Source organism: Anabrus simplex, chromosome 2 (genome assembly GCF_040414725.1).
Source record: "Anabrus simplex isolate iqAnaSimp1 chromosome 2, ASM4041472v1, whole genome shotgun sequence".
NCBI classification, from domain to species: Eukaryota; Metazoa; Arthropoda; class Insecta; order Orthoptera; family Tettigoniidae; genus Anabrus; species Anabrus simplex.
In genome coordinates, this window is record NC_090266.1 from 688,253,933 (window position 1) to 688,273,154 (window position 19,222).

At 39.2% G+C, this 19,222-nt stretch overlaps 1 long non-coding RNA gene across 1 annotated transcript; it reads right to left on the reverse strand.

The window, feature by feature from the left end:
• Positions 1-4,796: 4,796 nt before the first annotated feature.
• On the reverse strand, positions 4,797-18,501 carry LOC137498384 (uncharacterized). Its single transcript, XR_011017772.1, has 3 exons — positions 18,387-18,501; positions 9,206-9,363; positions 4,797-5,397 (listed from the first exon to the last, which is right to left on the reverse strand). It is a non-coding gene; the product is annotated as an uncharacterized lncRNA (long non-coding RNA).
• Positions 18,502-19,222: the final 721 nt, after the last annotated feature.

The window sequence follows — 19,222 nt, forward strand, 5'->3', positions numbered from 1 at the left end:
TTGGCATGGAAATAACCCATTTTCTTTGCTGAAGGGTATAGTTGCAGTCCCGAATCACAATTATCGAAAATCCTTGTCGTCTCATAGAGGGGGGCGGGGGTACCCATAAATTATTTTCTGGGGGATAGGCCTATTAGACCCTAACTATTAACATTTGAGTACCTCTATAAAATAATGTTGAGTGCATATCGTGAAATTATCGTGAAGCATTAAATTAAAACTTTCAAAATAACACACTTATTTAATTAAGACACTTTTATATTCATGTTGATAATTACAACAGCAGACGTCTCCTGATTTTTGGCCAGCTCATGGATTATATCGATGACTTACCTTTAAAACCTCGTATGTCCCAATGCTCTTCCTACCAATTATATTCGTTAAGACTGGTCACGCCTCCCAGCCACATATTTATAAGCAGTCCATCTGAATAATTTTCGTTGTGCTCATTTTCCTGTACTATCGTGTAAAGCAAAATAGACCTTAACATACCGTATTGTAGGGAGTTCGTTTGCAAGAGAATTTACGCACTACGGTACATGCTATTCTTTGTGTATAGGCTATACAAAAGAGCTAAAACATTCAATCCTTCCTGTGCGTCATGTTCTGCAAATAACCTTTTAAATATTTCAGCGACGAAAAAGAGCGCTCTGGTGTGGCAGTGGTTACTAGTATGACAGCAGTTTAAATACCCGATGTATCGGGGGAGTTGGCAGTGCGGTTAGGAGCACGCGACTGTGAGCTTGCATCCGGGAGATAGTGGGTTCGAATCCTCCTGTCGCCAGCCCTGGAGATGGTTTTCCGTGGTTTCCCATTTTCACACCAGGTAAATGCTGGGGCTGTACCTTAATTAAGGCCACGGCCGCTTCCTTCCCCTTACTAGGCCTTTCCTATCCCGTCGTCGCCATAAGACCTATATGTGTCGGTGCTACGTAAAGCAAATAGCAGAAAAATTTAAAGCAAAACAATGAGCTACCTAAAATCATCATTTACATGGTTGCCACAATTCATCACAAGTTCTAAACTTCAAATTTTTCGGTGGGGGGATTTATCCCCCCCCCCCCTTATGCGTACGCCCCTGGTTTCTACCTATTATTACGAATCTCCTCGTGTCACGCCCGCAGGAACAAAGCGAGCCCCTGTGTTGCGCGTGTTGCTACTGATCTTTTGATGAACCGAAAACTACTTTCGAGTTGTTCTTCCAAGGTCTTTTGAACTACAATAACGTTCTACGTCCCGGTTGGACTGTATCAAAGTTCTATGTGCATTATATTATATAGGCCTACAGATTGCAGATGTTTCGAATACGTTGCAGTATAATTTTATCTGCTTGGGGAGATTGATTACCTCGAATCTAGTAGGGCTATGCCAGTTACCTTGATAAACAATACTGTAATGTATTGGAAACGTCTACGACCTGTAAGCCTACATAACGTGCATAGAACGAAATACAATAGAGGAAGAAGTAGAAGAAGAAGAAGCCGGGCATAGCGCTTAGCCGATAGAGCACTGGCTTTGTGTGCCTACGTTGACGGGTTCGATCCCCAATTAATTCGCTGGTAATTGAAGGTGCTCAAATACACTAGCCCTGTGTCGTTAGATTTACCGGCACATGGAAGAACTCCGACGGGAGAATTCGGCCTCGGTGTCACTGATAACCGTAAAGGTTGTAGTTGGTGGGCCGAAAAGCCAATGACGTTGTAATAATAATAATAATAATAATAATAATAATAATAATAATAATAATAATAATGGCGTATGGCCTCCGGAGAGGCCTAGTGCGGGTCTTTTTCTCGTAGACGGCCTATTAGGCGACCTGCGTGTCTGTGAAGATGAGGGCCCTACCTAGGATGATTTGTAATGCTGAATACGCCACACGCACCCAGCCCCCGAGCCATTGGAATTAACCAATTAAGGTTAAAATCTCCGACCTGGCCGGGAATCGAACCCGGACCCCTCTTGACCAAAGGCCAGCACGATAACCGTTTAGCCATGGAGCCGTACATAATAATAATAATAATAATAATAATAATAATAATAATAATAATAATAATAATAATAGACTAATAATTTAATGGCGCTTGGCTTCCAGAGAGGCCAAGAAGTGTCCGAGGACAAGTTAGACTCGCCAGGTGCAGGTCTTTTGACTTGACTCCCGTAGACGACCTGCGTATCGTGATGAGGATTAAATGATGATGAAGACGGCACATATACCCAGCCCCCGTGCCAGCTAAATTAACCAATGATGATTAAAATTCCTGACCCTCCCTGAAATCGAACCCGGGACCCCCGTGACCAAAGGCTAGCACGCTAACCATTTGGCCATGGAGCCGGACAACTGAAGTTGACAAAACATTAGCATTGTGTCGTTTCCTATTTATGCTTGCTTCGTGGCAAAATCCATTCTCACTTCTTTGGTAATCTTGAAATTGTCAAATAAAACTGCTTTCAACTTACTTATCGATACAATTTCTGTAATAGCTTTTCTAAATGAAATGTTCTCGTTACGTCAATCTGGCAACGTACGGTAATGGACTCTGTAAGATATTACACGTGTGGTATGCATTTTTTTTAAATCTTGGAATTTAACGACGAATTTGTTGAAGTGTAGGCGTATGTTGCAGTGTTAGGCCTACGTCATTTCACCTTACTGTTATATTTTTTTTTTTATTTAACATTATATTTTTGTTCAATAATCATTAAGATAAAGCAGAAAAAAATAATTAGCCTTTACAATCAATATGGGAAGTATTTCCTGGATCCCCATTATTAAGACAGTGTCTATGCTCAAATCAGAGCAACAAGAATTGAAGTTCGAACATTACCTAGTATAAGCTGAGGTCTTACGAAGCACACTTTAAACTATGATTAAAATCCCTAAAAGAAAATATCTTGAGTAGGGCTACATAATATGGGTTAAAGTGACGCTGACCAATGTTCTTTAGCTTCACTTTTTATGATATCATGTAACATCACTTGAGGGTAAGCGATAGATAGATAGTGGTGTTCATTTTTCGCGATACAGGTAAGTTATTACGCTAAATGATTGTTTCACGACCTGTAAACTACTTCCTAATGCGTTATGAAAAAAGCGATGAAATGAAAAATTCATATAAAATGCGATATAAATGAGAAGCCGACTTTTTAAAAATAAAACTATATTTACCTTAGGTTTCTTATTCTTCGTCTGGAAACTCATACCGGGGAGTTTGCGCACCCCTGGACTGTCTGCAAATGTTGTTGGCTGTTGAGCTAAAGTACCCAGTGTTTGCCCAAGCAGGCAAGTGTTGGGAGAACACGAATGACGGAACAAAATGATCAGGTATGTTCTACGATTCCCTTGAAAAGTGTCACTGATTTTGTATATCGATGGCTTTTTTAAGTGTTATTTGTTCGTGGCGTCGACCTCCACTACTTTCACCATATGATATGAACCTGCGTGTAAGTGGAATTGCGGAAGTGCAGAGTGTTGAATGTGAGGAAAGGAACGTTAAGAACGACACAAACACCCAGTCCCCAGGCCAGGGATATTAATCATTACAATTAAAAAATCCTGACCCGACCGGGAATCGGACCCGGGGCGGACGCGTTGCTTCCAACTCCGCAGGGCCGGACATATCGATGGCTTACTTCTAAAACCTCGTATGTTCCAATTCTCTTCCTACACATTATATTCCTTAAGACTGGTCACGCCTCCCAGCCACATGTGGATATGCAGCCCATCAGAACAATTTTTGTTGTGTTTGTTTTCCTATGACAACGTGTAAAAGAAAATGAACTTCAAATACATCTCAATATAGGAGTGCGTACATTCTCTTGCAAACAACATCCCTACAATACGGTATGTTAAGGTCTATTTTGTCCGCGTCTGTGGTGTAGTGGTTAGTGTGATTAGCTGCCACCCCCGGAGGCCCGGGTTCGATTCCCTGTTCTGGCACGAAATTTGAAAATTGGTACGAGGGCTGGAACGAGGTTCACTCAGCCTCGGGAAGTCAACTGAGTAGAGGTGGGTTCGATTCTCACCTCAGCCATCCTGGAAGTGATTTTCCGTGGTTTCCCACTTCTCCTCCAGGCAAATGCCGGGATGGTTCCTAACTTAGGCCACGGCCGATTCCTTCCCTCTTCCTTGTCTATCCCTTCCAATCATCCCATCCCCCCGCAAGGCCCCTGTTCATCATAGCAGGTGGGGCCGCCTGGGCACTGGCCATCCTCCCCAGTTGTATCCCCGACTCAGAGTCTGAAGCTCCAGGACAATGCCCTTGAGGCGGTAAAGGTGGTATCCCTCGCTGAGTCCGAGGGAAAAACCCACCCTGGAGGGTAAACAGATTACGAAAGAAAGAAAAGGTCATTTTAACACAGGAAAATGAACATAACATAACACAACTGCATATAAATAAGTGGCTGGGAGGCGTGACCAGTCTTAAGGGATTTTTTTTTCTTTGCTAGGGGCTTTACGTCGCACCGACACAGATAGGTCTTATGGCGACGATGGGATAGGAAAGGCCTAGGAGTTGGAAGGAAGCGGCCGTGGCCTTAATTAAGGTACAGCCCCAGCATTTGCCTGGTGTGAAAATGGGAAACCACGGAAAACCATCTTCAGGGCTGCCGATAGTGGGATACGAACCTACTATCTCCCGGATGCAAGCTCACAGCCGCGCGCCTCTACACGCACGGCCAACTCGCCCGGTCTTAAGGGATTTAACGGGTCGGAAGAGCATTGGGACATACGAGGTTTTAAAACTAAGCCATCGTTATTTTCTTTTTATTATTCGAATATTTCATCAATAGGCCTACGTTTTTTTCTTCGACATAAATTTAATACAAACGTACAGTCTTATTGTACTTAAAAAAATACACTGTTAGCTGTATGCAAATGCGATTTTAATTTTACATTAATATTATCAAAAGATTTTACCTATTTATCAGAATTAAGGCAAATTCTATATTTTTCTTCAAAGCGCTACACAATGCTGAACATACAAATGAAAATACTAAATATCTAATTTGAAACCACACGTTGTGATAAAGCAACTTCATAAAAATGTAGGGCCTAATGGAAATTTTCGTTAACATTACGCCAAATAGGAATAGCGTGGTTCAAATCATAATTAAATCTGCTGTGTCACATAGACTCCAGTTCATTAAGAGGTTTGGCTTGGCTTGACTTAGCTGCTTCCCATCCAGATGACCTGTAGATATTGAAGTGACTTGTGATCAGCGTGATGTCATCTTCAACCGTATTCTTGAAAGCGCCCGCAGCCTCTCCTCTGAGACAGCTCCATAATTGGTCTCATGGGGCTAAGTGAACCCATTCCCGCTCTCAGACTAGGACTAAAATCCCTCGACTAGCCAGAAATCGAACACAGGGCCTCCAGTAAAGAGGCATGCTCACAATATCTGCAACAAGGGATTGGCTAAATTAATCCAAAGAGTAAACTGAATAGATGTTAAACGTATAGTCTTTTTAAAACTACAATTAACGCTATGTTTCATGTACTGTGTTATACTTCTAACACATCCCTGAAGTTTAATATTTACTATTAAAAATATTTGCGAGGGAAGAAGCTTCTAGAGCTTCTAAAAAGTTTCCAAATGAAGTTCACAACAATTAAGTCATTCATAAATCATAAAAAGGAAACAGATGAAATATGAATCCGTATCGATAGTTTAACAGAAAACACAGTTTTGTCAGTTTTGAGAGAATTACAATAAATTAGGTTGCTAAATGTTTAATTAATTATTTTGCGAAACTGCAATAAGTAGGAACGTTCCTAATGGTTAGGGAAAAATACATGGATCAAGATATCGTTGGCTTATTTCTAAAACCTCGTATGTGACAATGCTCTTCCTAGCCATTATATTCCTTAAGATTGGTCACGCCTCCCAGCCACATATGTATATGCAGTCCGTCAGAACAATTTTCGTAGTGTTCATTTTCCTATGCAAACGTGTACAGGAAAATGGACCTTACCATACCGTATTGTAGTGATGTTGTTTTCAAGGCGAATTTAAGCACTCCTACAGTTTAAAGTATTTAAGGTTCATTTTCCTTTACACATTAGCATAGGAAAATGAACACTAGGAAAATTGTACTGATGGACTGTACATCCATATGTGGCAGGGAGACGTGACCAGTCTTAAGGAAGAAAATGGATAGAAAGTGCATTGGGAGATACGAGGTTTTAGAAGTAATCCATCGATATATCGTCGGCTTACTTCTAAAATCTCGTATGTTACAATGTTCTTCCTACCCATTATATTCCTTAAGACTGGTCACGCCTCCCAGCCACATATTTATATGCAATCCATCAGAACCTTTTTTGTAGTGTTCATTTTCCTATGCTAATATGTAAAGGAAAATGGACCTTACCACACCGTATTGTAGGGTTGTTATTTTCAAGGCGAATTTAAGCACTCCTATAGTTTAATGTATATAAGGTTCATTTTCCTTTCACTCTCCCACAGGAAAATGAACACAACGAAAATTGTTCTGATGGACTGTACATCCATATGTGACTGGGAGGCGTGACCAGTCTTAAGGAAGAAAATGGATAGGAAGTGCATTGAGAGATACGAGGTTTTAGAAGTAAGCCGTCGATACAACGTTTTTTGTAGGATAATATTAAAACAATCCATGTCATACAAAGCTAAACATTTTAAAAAATTAAAACAAATTTATTTCATAGATTGTCAATCATAATATCCAGCAATGGAGTGCTATATTTAATTATGTAATATCCTATTGCATTGTAAATGGCTGCTGGCAATTTTAGAGAAAATGGATGAATGAGAAACACTGGGAGAAATGTCGATATCACATAAACACAAAACACAGAATTTACCCCTCAACTTCAACTCTTAATATTCCCGACCGCTTACTTAGAATGTAAACCATTCTCGTCCAGAATTAGAAATGAGGTACCACTGGAGCATTTTCGGGACACTGCTTTGTAATAACGTAGCGAACATTCGTACTCAGAGCCAGGATACCAAACTCTGGATCAGTTAAAATTCAGATCATTACTCTCTTGTTACTTTCTCATGATGAACTAGGTCTCTTAAAGTACAAGACTATACTGTAAAGTTGCTAGACTATCTCCAAGATAGTTGTTTTGTAATTTAATTAGAATTGCAGATGAAGAAACAGAACAGTAAGAACCACATATTATTCCAAACGATGACAGCACAGAGGACGACAAAGGGACAATTATGTCCTTAATGTAGGCTACATTTAAACTAAATGTCTACTAACATAGGCCTATATCTCAAGAAATAAATATGAACACCAATCTCCCACTCGCACACTGAATAGAAACAATTTTTGGTCATATAGAAATATAACAGCCTATAGTTCTCAAGCATAGAGGCCTATTCTAGGTAGGCTACAAGTTATAGCTACATGTGGCCTACCATCCATGACCTTCAGCTCTTATTATGATTGATAAGTCAAAGTGTCGGGCTTAATGGCTCAGACAGTCGAGCACAAATCTTCTGAGCCTGAATTGGCGGTTTCGATGGCGGCTCAGACCACTGGTATTTGAAAGTGCTCAAATGCACCAGCCTCTTCTCGGTAGAATTACTGACACATAAATGAAATCGTGCGGGAGGGACAAAATCCCAACACCTCGGTGTCGCCGAAAATATAGGGGAGATTATTGACGAAAATGAGGGCGACTGGACTAGACAAAAGAATGGTTGCGACTTAATGTGCAATCAATAGCATCATTAGGCCTAAGTCAGAGCAGGAACATGGAGAGAAAATTTGATTAGTTCCGGGCTCATGTGAATGGAAAATGGTCAAGTGGATAGATTACGTACTTCACGTCGATTTAGGTGGTGCAGAACATTATTGGTCATCAGCTCAATGTGCTTGTGTGTGTTGAAACTGTCTAATATACACATTATTGTAGTCTCTGTTTAACTCTAAATATTTTGAATTATGACGGCAATTTGGAATTTAGCCTATTATCCATAAATTTTCCTGAACTGAGTTTGGAACCAGAAAGGAAAAATTCCCAAAGGCTACCTGCTACCAGCGCCAGGATTTGAAGCTCGGAGTTCGGACAAGATAGCTTCCCCACACTATTGTGTAGCATGCAGTAATCGTGCTCGGCTATGAAGGAGGGTCGTAATGTATATCAACTTGTAAACAGTGTGATTCTTCTCGAACTTTCCTTCACTCGTTCCAGGCAAACACTGAATATTGCTATCCTGCCAGATTGAATGTCTCAGTTGATTAGGTGATGGCTTTTAATACATAAGAATGGCACAGTAGCTCGAAGCTGCCTCAATCCTATGAAGCTTAAGAATGTTTCAGCCTCGCAGTTCCTTGTCTATAAGTAGGCCTACGGACTTAACGAAGGTTCACCATAAACAACAAATCTTATCTGGCACTTCTTAATACTCACCGCCTCTCTGAAAACTGTTTTCTGTTAACAGTATTTTATTGCAATAGCAAAACTATATTTCACAATAAGTTAGGCCTATTTGTAAAGCTGAAGTGTTAAATACCCGGGCTAACCTGCAGCATGGGCGACGAGTGGCTAATGAGTTCACAATAAATAATTCATCCCAGTCGATCGTATCAAGACCCTACAATTTACAGGGTTTAGCGAAAACCGTGTGCAATCATTCGGACGTTCCATAGGCCTAGAGGTTCACCATAAACAACAAATCTTATCTGGCGAACACTACACCTTCATCATAGTGATAGGCCTAATGTTTTTACACGTTCATATCTGTAGGCTAACTTGTCCGGCTGTTTTGCTGAATGTCAGCATACTAGCCTCCCGATTCAGATGACTTTGGGTTCGATTCACGTAAGTAGTTTAATTCCTCTATTCATCCCTTTATCTACATACAACACAACACACTATTAACGACCACAGAAACACGCAAAACTGAATACATCCCTCTACATAGGCTTGGTGTCAGGAAGGGAATCTGGTCACAAAACTGGGCCATATCCATACAAATTGCTGACCCCAATAAATTTGTAAAAGGCCAGGAAGAAGAAGATCAGACCTCTGTGGGCTTAGATTTTTCTTTTCTTTTTATTCAGTAGTCTAACTAGGCCTGAGTAAATATTATGCTGCCTTTTACAGTAATTTAAAAACCTGTTGTAGCCTATTTCCGGAATAATGATACATTATATTGTAAGATATATTATGTACTGAATCTCTTAAAATGGACTAAAATTCCCCACCTTGAGGTATAGACTTAGTCATTGTTAAGGATGCTGTTGTCCAGTCCATTCCAATCTGTTTTAATGTCTTTAGGCTACTGTTTTCACAACTTTAAAGAAAAAGTTTATTTACTACTTTCAGCCTGGTGATGACCATACAGCCAGCTTAGATACATCATCTGAAACACAAATGAACAGAACAGATACATAACATACGAGGAAATATTCACAGTAATTCTTTTTAAAGAAAATAATTTCTCCTGAGAGAAACAACGAGAGGTTTGAAAGTATTCTAACCTCATAACTTGGAAATTACAGATGAATTACTATGAAATTCAACGTAGAATTGACTACGGTACTCTCCTCTCCAATTTCTCAAACTCTGTTTACTCTCAACAAGAATTTTATTATTCCATTAATGGAGAATGCAGGACACATTATTTTTTCGTGGCCTTACTGTGAAAATTTGAGGTGATCAGTACATAACCTTATATTATGATATCTATGCTGGAAGTCTATAAATAGAAAGAAAAGTATTCTTACAAGGGTTCATGAATATTAGAGATCTGCAATAAAGCAGGTTCGAAGCTGAAATAGAGAAGTGGGGAGGGTAAAGTAATCGTGAAGTGCAGTGGATAGAGGGGAATCAAGAATGAGTATAATATCAGGCTGATGTTAATTCTACCTAAAACCACGCCTCTACATTCACTGAAGGGCATGCAGTCGTGAAACGATGTGACAACTGGACTTTTGGGCAAGGTATCGATAAATTTACCATAACTGAGAACATAGCACCCAGACGATGTTTTATCGTTGATACTTCTTGAGAATAACGTCATTTTAGTTCAGTTCATGGGAAATGAAAATATTTGTGAACATATCAAGCAATGTTCACAACCTGGCAGCACAAGTTGGTTTGTTAAACCACGCCTCTCACTCCGCCTTTGGACCATACAATTGGCTACTTTCTCCCATTAATCTCCTCCCCTTTTAAATATTGTCTGGTCAAAGCGCAGGGTCAGCTGGAATCCCCCGACACACACCTCCTGCCCCTTCCCCTTCCAGACCTGCGCATGCATAGAACGCCGTCCGCGCTCACTTGTTACAGCACTACAAGCAAGTACACAATACTTTTCTTTACTGGTATAAAACCTCATTTCCTCTTCTAGAGGCTGCAGAGATTCCAGAAATAAGATAATATATCTTTTGAATCACCATAGACTGCTATATCTATCGTGCCTAACGTCCCACTGAGAATTTAATGAAGTACCTATCTAATAAACACGGTATTTCGCATTTCAAAGTAGAAATGTTTTAAGTTAATGTAAAGTGTAAACTGCCGCTACATTTTGTTTTTTTATGTTGTGATGTTATATTTATTGCCCATATTTTCAGTTTACATCAAGAGAAAAATGAATGTTCCTAACAGTCGTATAAAAGACTGGAGGCCGGGCTGAGAGGCTCAGACAGTTGAGGTGCTGGCCTTCTGACCCCAACTTGGCAGGTTCGATCCTGGTTCAATCCGGTGGTAGCTGTAGGTGTTCATATACGTCAGCCTAGTGTCGGTAGATTTACTGCTACGTAAAATAACTCCTGTGGGGCAAAATTCCGGCACCTCAGCGTCTCCGAAAACCGTCAAAAGTAGTTTGTGGGACATAAAAAGACAATAACATTATTATTGACGGCAAGGGAAAAAGGGGAGGTGAACATTTTTCTTTAAATAGTTTACTAAACATGGCATCTTATTTACCTTTCAATGTTATTTTTATTTAACCTATTTATTTATTTATTTATTTATTTATTTATTTATTTATTTATTTATTTATTTATTTATTTATTTATTTAGCATCTGGCGTTAGTATCGTTGCTAACATTCAATATACGGCAGTCTAAGAAAAACGAAAAGAAGAAAGTTGCAAATTAATGCCGAAATAATGTACAAAGTGTAGAGTCACTTGAGAAGCATCCAAGAGATCCAAAAAAATTGCAAAGTAGGAGGACGGGGGACACTCCTCGGAAATATATTGTTTGATGGTTTGTCTGGGAAAACCGCATTTGCATGTTGAATCAGTATTTCCGCCCTACTGGTACATTGTAGGACAACGACTGTTCGCGTCATTCAGAAGTCACACGTGTCTCCTGGGTGGGGTGCTAAGGAACAGTTACTTCAAAGCGAAGTTGAAGATAAAGATAGTCGGATACTGCACATGATCTCCTGGCTTAAATTCATTGCTAAGACACAATCAGTATTATTTTAGTATGTCCATAATGTGTCCTCATAAACATCAGTCGTAGACAATTTGCATATTTTAGTCTATATAAACGGTGTTTATGATGGACAGTTGCCTCGTGAGCAATATTCCATTGATGATAGGCTGAATATATGCACTGACAAACCAAATTATTAACTAACATAAACGGACATAAGTAAAAGTAAATGGGTGTTGGTGATTTAATTAAAGTCCACAAAACAAACAATATAGGCCTGTGGAAAATGAAACGAAACGCAGTACAGAAGATACACAATTTATTTATCATTAATGGAGAAGAGTTCACATGCATGTTCCACGTGAAAATAAAAACATGTAACCCTCTTGTTCTGATAATTTCACATTACCCACTCCAGAAGACTGGTCATCATTATTAGCGAGTTGACGTAGTGGAAACTGAAAGTTATTCAGCGCCCCAGTTAGGCAACACTAGCAAACCCAACTTCAAAACAACCGTAAGAAAACTGTTGATGAATCTGTGGCCTTTGTAAAGGTGTTGACTCGTAATCTCTCCATATCATTTCCAAGAATTGTTTACTACATTTCATTCTACCTTTATGTATACAGAGATGAAAGTAAGTTGTTGATATGTTTACATTTTTAGTGGTATGCGAAGAAAAGAAGGGTATCTTGGATCGAGACTTGGTAAATATTTTTCCATGATGGAGAAGGGAAGACGTCCTTTTACATGAGAACACCGGTAGCCTACAGTGAATGTTATACTTTGAAAATATGAAATAACAGGCCAAGGAGGGTATAATCCCTCTTGTCTTTAAAGGCTGTGGTTACGCTACTACTACTACTAATAATAATAATAATCCACTTTCCCCACATCCTCATGTGATTGTGGGAGCAAATTGTGTCGCACATGTGGACTTGGCCCTCTTTTATGGCCGTATGCTCTTCCAATGCTATGCCAAATGAATGGATAGTTGCTAGAGTAGCCCCTGTGTATAAAGGAAAGGGTGATAGACATAAAGCTCAAAATGACAGGCCAATCAGTTTGACATGTAAGATTTGCGAAGGCATTCTTTCTGATTATATTAGACATGCTTGCCAAATTAATAACTGGTTCGATAGAAGGCAGTTCGGGTTTAGGAATGGTTATTCCTCAGAAGCTCAACTTGTAGGATTCCAGAAAGATGTAGCAGATATCCTGGAGTCAGGAGGTCAAATAGACTGTATCGGGAATGACCTATCTAAGGCATTTAATAGGGTGAATCATGGGAGACTACTGGCAAAAATGAGTGCAATTGGACTAGTCAAAATAGTGAGTGAATGTTTGGCTATATTTCTAGAAAATAGAACTCAGAGAATTAGAGTAGTTGGAGCTTAGTCTGACCCTGTAATCATTAATAGGGGACTTCCTCAAAGCAGTATTAATTGACCTTTATATTTTCTAATATAATATATATCTCAATGATATGAGTAAAGAAGTGGAATCAGAGAAAAGGCTTTTTGCAGATGATGTTATTCTGTACAGAGTAATAAATTAGTTACAAGGTTGTGAGCAGCTGCAAAATGACCTCGATAATGTTCTGAGAAGGACAGTAGGCAATGGCATGATCATAAACGGGGCGAAAAATCAGGTTGTGAGTATCACGAATAGGAAAAGTCCTCTCATTTTTAATTACTGCATTGATGGGGTGAAAGTTCCTTTTAGGGACCATTGTAAAACCTAGGTGTTAATATAAGGAAGGATCTTCATGGGGGAAATCACATAAGTATGATTGTAAATAAAGGGTATAGACCTCTGCAAATGGTTATGCGGGTATTTTGGGGTTGTAGTAAGGATGTAAAGGAGAGGGCATATACTGTAAGTCTCTGGTAAGACCCCAACTAGAGTATGGTTCCAGTGCTTGGGACACTCACCAGGATTACTTGATTCAAGAACTGGAAAAAATCCAAAGAAAAGCAGCTCGATTTGTTTTGGGTGATTTCCGACAAAAGTGTAGCGTTACAAAAATGTTGCAAAGTTTGGTCTGGGTAGACTTGGGAGAAAGGAGACGAGCTGTTCGACTAAGTGGTATGTTCCGAGCTGTCAGTGAAGAGATGGCGTGGAATGAGATCAGTAGACGAATAAGTTTGAGTGATATCTTTAAAAGTAGAAAAGATCACAATATGAAGATAAAGCTGGAATTTAAGGGGACGAATTAGGGCAAATATTCATTTTTGGGAAGGGGAGTTAGGGATTGGAATAACTTACCGAGGGAGATGTTCAATAAATTTCCAATTTCTTTGCAAACATTTTGAAAGGGCTAAGAAAACAACAGATAGGTAAGTTAATCTGCCACCTGGGCTACTGCTCTAAATGCAGCTCAAAAGTGATTGATTGATTGATTGATTGATTGATTGATTGATTGATTGATTGATTGATTGATTGATTGATTGATTGATTGATTGATTGATTGAATGCAGAGGAATGTATTCACCTTTGCGTGTTCCTGTGGTGGTTGATAATGAAGTGTGTTTCGTGCATGAAAAGGAACATATTGGGACAAACACAAACCTCCAGTCACCGAGACAGAGGAATCAACCAGACGCAATTAAAATCCTCGACACAGTCGGGAATCGAACCTGGGACAGTCCGATCTGATGTGCTCGTCACTGACCATTCAGCTAAGGAATAATAATAAAATCAATGAACGTCTGACTTCTTGACTAAACGTTAAGCGCACTGGCCTCACTGGCCTCCGGTTCTGAGGGCCACAGTTCGATTCCCGATCGAGCCATGCACATTAACCGTGTTTGGTTAATTCTTCCATCTCGGAGACTGGGTATTTGTGTTCGTTTCAATACACATCTTTATTTGGATACGACACATCACACTACAAATTGCCGCGGATACACGCAACAATGAATATATATCTCCAGATGGGGTTGGAGTCAGGAAGGCCATCCGGCCGTGAAACAAGTCCACATGTGCGATTTAATTTGCACCATGGCTCTACCAGGATGTGGGAAAAATGTACTGGGAAGAGGTCAGGACAGAAAAATAGAATCAATGAACCAGATATCGTTATAGTGAACAACAAAGGAAACATGGTCGTATTCATGTAGTAAATCCCCTCCTGAGGTGTGTGCACAAGATCTACACGGAGGAAACCATAAAACACTTCAGTTTTGCTGGTGGTATCAAGGCTAATTGGATCGTTAAAGAAAGAGATTCATTCTTCCCATTGTCATATCCAATATCAGCACAATATGCAGGACTCTCTCTCTTATGAAAGGGAATCATTACAAAATTGTCAAACTCAATGGCTCAAACGGTAGAAACCTGGCGGTCTGTACTCATGTTGATTGGTTTGATTCTGGCTTAGTCCGATGGTAATTTAAGGTATTAACACGTCACATGTCGACCGATGTACCGGCACGTAGAAATATCTCATGAGGGATTACATTTCGGTACCTCGGCGTCACCGTGAACCATAAAAGAAATAGTAAGAGTCAAACCAATATTATTATTATTATTATTATTATTATTATTATTATTATTATTATTATTATTATTATTAGACTTTTATGATCCATTACGAAATCGGTATTAGGAAGAGGTTTGTCCATTTGATGTACGACTGTACCATTGGGTATATAGCTGTCTCATCTTGAAAATGTGTTTGCTGATTAGGAAGGAAATTTATATGCTAGACCCTACCTGAAAATATATTTTTTTAAACATTTCTCATTTACTGCAAACATGTAGATATTATTGAGGAGACGAGAATTGGCTCTAAGAATAATAATAATAATAATAATAATAATAATAATAATAATAATAATAATAATAATAATAATAATAATAATAATAATAATTGTTATTATTATTATTATTATTAGACTATTATTATTTATTTATTTATTTATTTATTTAGCCTAGTTATTCATTTATTGTACTTCAGATAGGCACAGGCTTAATGATGTCAAACACATAGGCCTGTGCATAGAGACTACTATTACATTAAGTGAAAAGGAAAATCAACTTAAACATATATTTCCTATGAAAGTCCTTGTAAGGATAAAGCCATAATGAACTAATAATCTTATTCTTCTTTTTCTTCTTCTTATGCTTCCATCGCTTTTTCCACGCCTGTGTGGTTTCGGGTGCGAACTGTGTAGCACATGTGGATTTGGCCATGTTTTACGGCCGAATGATCTTCGTGTTACTAACTTTATTTGGAGGGATGTATTCACAATTGCGTGTTACTCTGGTGGTTTGTAGTGTGTTGTACTGTCTGAATATGAAGTGCAGAGTGTTGGAACAAACACAAACACCCAGTCCCAGAGCCAGAATATTAAATCAGACGCGATGAAAATCCCCGACCCGGCCGGGAATCTAACCCTGGACTCTCTGAACTAAAGGCCTCAGCGCTGACCATTCAGTGAAGAAGTTGGACATATGTAATAATAATAGACTAATAATAATAATAATAATAATAATAATAATAATAATAATAATAATAATAATAATATATCCTCCGTGGCTCAGACGGCAGCGTGCCGGCCTCTCACCACTGGATACCGTGGTTCAAATCCCGGTCACTACATGTGAGATTTGTGCTGGACAAAGCGGAGGCGGGACAGTTTTTTTTCCGGGTACTCCGGTTTTCCCTGTCACCTTTCATTCCAGCAACACTATCCATTATCATTTCATAGCATTTATCAGTCATTATTAAATCACCTTGGGAGTGGCGACCCCATTGTAATAATAGCCTATATATGGTTCATTCATTACATCCCTGACACGGTCAAATACTGGAAAACAGGTTGTAGGTTTTAATTTTCAATAATAATAATAATAATAATAATAATGATAAAAGGACTACTTTACTGTAGTTGTTAGTTTATGTTGACTTTCTGATAAAATATTGGTACTTTCTTTAGATGCTTCAAATCCGTTTTGATAACAAAGCGACCTGTGAAATGCCGTAGAATCCCTCTTTGCCACATGTCCTTAATACTGATATGTACGTTACTTTAGGCTACATCTGTCATTATTTACCTGCAGGTGGTTATAACTCCAACGGCAGTCAACGCTATGTTGCTGTTTCTTGTTTGAATTGTATGAACTCTCATGCCAGGACATTTTAAAGATCGCGCTCTAACAAATTAGTGGGCCCATACGCATTGTTAACATTTAATTTAATATTTGTGAAGCTGTCTGGACACAGTCCATTTTCTTTGGTCTCGTTCTGAGAACTGTTCTCCAGTGTTTTTATGTTCTGCTACGTATGATTAGGTTACTATCCTAGTTTAAGTTACTTTGTGCGTTGTTCTTTTCTTGTGCATTGAGCATAGGGGCAGAGCATATCTTTAGTCAACAGCCAAGTGTTTTTATTCACCAGGAAACTATCTGTACCATTATTAGGCTACTCTGGTGTCAGTAGTAATGCATGCAAATGCCTAATTATCTGGATCGCAGGGAGAGTCATGTACACAATGACGTGAAACAGGTACTGTCACACCATTTTCCTGTGATGATTATAGAAGGATCCATGCAGAGTTTGGATGGAGACGACATTCAGTACTGCAGGTCGTCGGTATCAAAGTTATTATTATTATTATTATTATTATTATTATTATTATTATTATTATTATTATTATTATTATTATTATTATTATTATTATTATCATTATTTCCCTTCTACCTGAAGAACTCAGGTTCAATTTCTCGGCCAGTCCAAGGATTTTTATTCCAATACTGAGTATTGGAACGTTGTTCTTCTCTGCCTCGTGAGTTCAACTAATGATCTGTCGGTATGAGAGGTGGCGGACTCAATCGAAAGAACCAAGCAATACGAATGAGGATGTAGTCAAGCTGACCACGTGACAATGATATAACTGCAGGTCATTTTTGCTAGTCAAACGTCTTCATGGTATGCAAATCCTCTAAGAGGATGTATGTGCCACTGTTTCCTTACCATTTTCTTTTTCAAGATTGCAATGCAATTTAAGGATAATGGAAGAAGAATTCCCACGGACACATTAAGTTTCCATCTCTGCGAATAAGCTATCTATGAATGTATAAATGGTTAAATTTCGTGTGGCTATTTCTAGCCAAGTAAGGCAGACCCTCCGATGAGGGTGAGCGGCATCTGCCATATGTAGGTAACTGCGTGTTATTGTGGTAGAGGATAGTGTTGTGTGTGGTGTGTGAATTGCAGGGATATTGGGGACAGCACAAACACCCAGCCCCCAGGCCACTGGAATTAACCAATGAAGTTTAAAAAATCCTCGACCCGTCCGGGTATCGAGTCCGGGATCCTTTGAACTGAAGGCCTGTACGATGACCATTCAGCCAACGAGTCGGACGTATAAATGGTAAACTGAAGAAATTATAGACCTACTGCATGTACTATGTGGGGCCTGTGTAGTCGTTGACAGGAAAATGTACTAATACATGCATTCTAAGACTGATGTCTAGAACTACAGGTCAGCATTATAGATTGTAGTCTGGATGGCCTGGGTTCTATTACTGGTTCTATCACGTATTTATGACTAACCTGAGTGTGTGGGACAGGGAGTATTAAACTATGATATTAAAATGAATGAGAAGCGAAGTAGGCTATGTCAAAATACCAGTAAGTTTTACTATCCATTCTTAGAGAGATTTTTCGTAGTGTTCTATTCCAGATTCAGGCGAATATTGGCATTGTATCTTAGACGAACACCACGGCCGCTTTCTTTCCAGTTCTAACCCCCGATAATTAGCAGTACACACAATACACACCTCACCGATTTTAGGGCAGACTTCACGGACATCAAGTGGACGGGCTGTTAGCTACGACGTTCCGATCCTTCCACATTCATCAACAACAGAATATCCGCAGAATTCGAACATATTGGGCAGTTTTCCAGCCTACCGTACTCTTTTCTAAGCATTGCGTTTCTTCTTCGAATGTGGAACTTTCGAGATCTGAAATATTGTAGCCTACCTTAATTAGGGTCTGTCTCTGTGACGTAATCGGTCAGTCGTTGTCCCTCTGTTTCCAAGGTAGTGTGTTCGACTGCAGCCGAAATCATAGGCAACTCCGAGTCAATGGCCTCCGACATGTTAAAGAATTCCTGTGGGACAAAATTCCGTCATCACGATATCACTCACAGTCTCCAGAAAATAAAAGGATGTTAATCAAATAACATTAATATCACTTAGAGTCCACGAACATCGTTATTATTAGCCCTGTGTTCATATGTGAGAGACTTCTTTTGACGACCTATGGAGGTGAATATCGAGTGATTAAAGGTATTAAATTTGATGAAGTTGCTCCCAGAATCAAAACTGTATCGTTGTTGGCAGTGTGAAAAGACAACAGAAGGCGGAAGAACGATGACCAATGAAGAGATGGTGACATACAATCTTCGGATGGTCATGTGTTTGATTCTTGAATTTTGTGTGTTAAATTGTTTGTTGTATAATCATTCTATCCAAATATATAATTTCGTACACACTTTGGGGGCTCATCCGTTATGGATGGAGAATAATGCCATATACGGAAGTATTTAAGACGCTGATTACGGAAGATACGACGCAATTGTAAAGAAGGCAACGAAGTGAAGACGAATTGCGCCGCAGATATTTGAAGACGTATGGTAAGACATGGATGGTGAATAAATCTTAAATTGTCAGCGCTACTCATTGGTCAAGAAGGAATGTGAATAAAAAATCTACAGACTTTTGAACTTATCAAGGTCATCAATTCCTGTGAAGAAATAGATGTAGAACCTAATGTCGAAGGATACCTGAAAGGAAAATTTTCAATATCTCGTTGAA